The sequence below is a fragment of the Pteropus alecto genome, unplaced genomic scaffold (genome assembly GCF_000325575.1).
Source record: "Pteropus alecto unplaced genomic scaffold, ASM32557v1 scaffold311, whole genome shotgun sequence".
Classification (NCBI taxonomy): domain Eukaryota; kingdom Metazoa; phylum Chordata; class Mammalia; order Chiroptera; family Pteropodidae; genus Pteropus; species Pteropus alecto.
The window spans coordinates 2,862,228-2,865,804 of NW_006431916.1; the positions used below are offsets into that span (position 1 = coordinate 2,862,228).

Consider the following 3,577-nt stretch of genomic DNA (forward strand, 5'->3'; position numbering starts at 1 on the left):
GACCAGCCGCTACTGCCGCCGCTCTCCCTCCCTCTAGCCGGCTCGCCCGGGTCGTCCACCTCTGCACCCCCACTTCTTCCACCCCTCCCGCCGCTTGGGAGCTCAGGGCGGCTCGGGGCAGTCCAGGGGCCGAGCGTCTTTGATGTCGTCCCCCGCCCTCCCAGCCCTTCCCCAGGCTTGGAGATCGCCCGGAGGCCTGGCACACATTTCTCAGTCACTTCATTCCTTCCTTCCTGCGCGCTCCCCACTGAGATAATGTTGTAAATGATTTCACCAGATCTCGTCCCAGATGAAATTCAGCGGTTCCTGACTCTGGACGACCTTGAGCTCTCTTAACTTTCATTATAAAACGCCTTCTCTGTGCCAGACACTGGGTTAAACCCCGGGATTACCACGAGAAGAGATAGAGGCAGTCTGCAAGGAGTTTCCAGTCGACTGTGGAGGCGGACAGACCCTGGTTTCCTGATTGATGACTAGGCATTCCTCTATTATTCCATTCTTTTTCGGGCTTAGATGATAGCCTGAAAAGTAAGGAGAACCGAAAAGAAACTCTAAAGCTCACCTGTATGGGCAACAGTATTGGTCTACTTGAGGGATACAGGGATGAATACAATAGTTATTGCCCTTAGGAAACCCACAGCCCAGAGATACTATAGGCATGAGTGCAGCTGTTGTGTGTTTCCTGGTGTGTTCATCTGGTAGGTCCTAGGTTCAATAGAGACAGTTATGTGTCTAGATAGAAGTAAAATGCTGAGGAGGTTTAGGATATATAAATTACTCATAAATTGGAGTATCCTGGAAAACTTACTGGAGGAAGTGGCCTGTGTTTTGTATCTTAAAAAAATAAGTAGGATTGGGGCATTGGAAATATGGTGAGCCATAGGATTGGGGAGGATGGAAGTACCCATAGCTAAAGGCTAAGACTCTGGAACTTGAGGTCCTTATTCAGGGAACATGATCTGGAGCACAGGGTGTATGACTGGCAGGAATATAAGAAGGGATTGAAGGAGGAGGCTTGAGGCCATGTCATAAGACCCTTAGATGTTTTGCTAAAGGACTTCGGACTTATCTTTAGACAATGGAGAGCTATGAAATGCTCTTGAATAGAGAAGGGACATTAGGGTTCTCCTATAGAAAGATGGCTCTGGCAAAAGTGTGGGGAGTGGGTTGTAGTGTTTGGAGACAGAGAGCTCAATTAGATTCAAGCCAGTAAAGGAGGTTCCTAAGTGACAGGTGTAGGCTGATACCCGGAAGCACCTGCCCGGAACCAGTTCACGTGGATGTTGACTACACACTATCCAGTGATCCAAGTTCAGCAGAAACTTGCCTACCCTTAAATTCAATGTTCCCCCGGCGACTTGGAGTTTAACTAAGGAATTATTGTGACTGACCATATTTACCTTCCAAACCTCATTTCCACCTTCCAGGACAGCCCTCAAGTCTGTAGCCAAACCTTTACTTCATTGCAGGCTTGGTTTACTCACTCTTGCCCCTCAGGCTGCTCTCTGGATGTGTGTGTGTGTGTGTGTGTTTTCTTAACACACTAGAATGGGCTGTGCCCTATCACATTCTGAAGAAATGATGAACAATGCCTCCTTTGTTGACCTGCATCCTAGGCCAATAGGGTAGGACTTTTCTTTATTTTAAACAGATGGAAAAGTGGTGATGACAGAAAATTGTCTGTTGGTATTGAAAAAAGTGGAGTTGTCCTGTGTCTTTGAAATCCTCTTGGTAAAAGGTGATGAGCCTATGAAGTTACCCTCCTTTTTGACATGTAGACTTTGCAAGCTTCTTAAAATGCTTCTGCTTAGCATCTGACTTTTTAAAAACTGCCTAAATACTCTGACCTAGATTCTTCCAAGGAACTAAACTCTTCCCAGGGAAGTCTGTTAACTCTTTCCAGGTTCCCCCCAGATCTATGAGAACCAGTGATTTCTTCCAATAAGCTCTGCTATGACCTTGACTGCTGTCTGCTCTTGGGCTCTAATTAATTAGCTGGGTGTGCCACCTCCTCAGCCTTCTAGCCTAAGAGCCTTTATTGTCTGACTCTGTCATCTGCTTAGGATTTGGCACCCTGAAGGTTCGTGGAGAATGTTGAATATAGTCAAGTTATGGTGTCACTGCAGTGCCTATAGCAGCCTCCTCAGTCAGATAGTTGATCAGCAACTGGTTTATGGCCACTTTAGGAGTGCTTAGACTGGTAGAATGAGCAAATAGATTACACAAGCGCGCGCGCACGCACACACACACACACATTTTTAGATCGGCAGAGGGGTTGGTCAGGTAACGAAAAATTTGCCATGAATTTGTGTCTGGGCCACACAAGGCAACTCAGAAAGTCTCCACCCCTCTACCCTAACCATTTAAGAAGAAAGCTGCTTTGCAAATGTGCTCACAGACCACTTTTCAGTATCCTTATCCTGGGCAGTGAAAATAGCACCAAGTTGACACTCTCTCCACCCCTTCTCAAATGGGGAACTAAGCTCCTAAACTGCAGAAAAGACTTTTGGATTTGGAAGGCTCCTTTTAGATAGAGATAGCCTTTATTTTTCAGTCATCTTCCTCCCTTCCCCCCTTTCCTAAGCAAGGAGAAAATTGAACCCTGTTCATCAGTGGTCACTTTGATCCCACTATAAGACCAGCAAGACACAAGGCATCTTTGCCACTGTATCATGCCCAGTAAGTACAACCAGAGGCTGCTGTGTTTTCTCCTCCCCTCTTTCTGCCTTCAAGAAGGGTGATTTTTGCTGTCTTATTGCTTCACCTGTTTGCTTTAAACCATAAAACAAATAATGCATCTCTGGTGAGATTCCCCTTTGTCCCAAGGTATTGGAATGGTTTGTGGATTTGGTTTAAAGCTACAGAAGGGAGAGAGAGCGAGAGCAGAAGAATAAAGGTATTTTGCCTGAGGACTTGAAGTTTTTTTTTCCCCCCCTTTTCCTCCGCTTGACTGACTTTCTCACACTCAGATTCCCTGCAGCCTGCCAGAGACATGGTAGCTGCCCTGCCAAGAGCTATCCTGGGAGGGCTATTGAAAGAGCCTTGAGTAAGTACACACTGGGCGGATTTTCTCCTCCCCTCGGTACCTGCTCCGCACCTGTACTGAGAGCAGTCCCACACATATCACCTGATCGCAGCCCTTTCAGAGACCGTGAGAAAAATAAAGTCCAGGATAGAAGAGATGTTTGTCATCTCTCCAGGGCTGCAGCCGGCTCCCTGCAGTCTGAGTGCCCAGAAACAGCACATTCCAGGCCGGTTGTTGTGCACGCGTGTTTGCCCGCACGCGTGCCAGGCTGGGGCAACAGGAAGGGGAGGGAAGCCAGAGATCACCTTCATAATGACTGCCTCACTGCCTCTGTTTTCTGGCATCTGCCTGACTGATAGTTTTATGATCCTTTACTAGAATCATTATTATGGTTCTTCTGGGTAAGAGTCCATATATGCTCATCACAGCAGAATTCATGACCGGGACATCTTACCTTAAGGTTCATGGATGAAACCCCAGGGAGCCTATAAATCCCATGAAATTCAAAATTATCTCTCTACATGCATATTTCGTAGGAGCTTAATAAATGCT

At 46.8% G+C, this 3,577-nt stretch overlaps 1 long non-coding RNA gene across 1 annotated transcript in view; it reads left to right on the forward strand.

Annotated features, from left to right (window-relative positions):
- LOC112473190 overlaps positions 1-2,912 on the forward strand; it is a 3,761-nt gene extending 849 nt beyond the window's left edge. Inside the window, exon 2 of the long non-coding RNA XR_003043950.1 lies at positions 278-2,912. This is a non-coding gene — a long non-coding RNA (uncharacterized LOC112473190). The remainder of the gene's footprint in view (positions 1-277) is intronic.
- Positions 2,913-3,577: the final 665 nt, after the last annotated feature.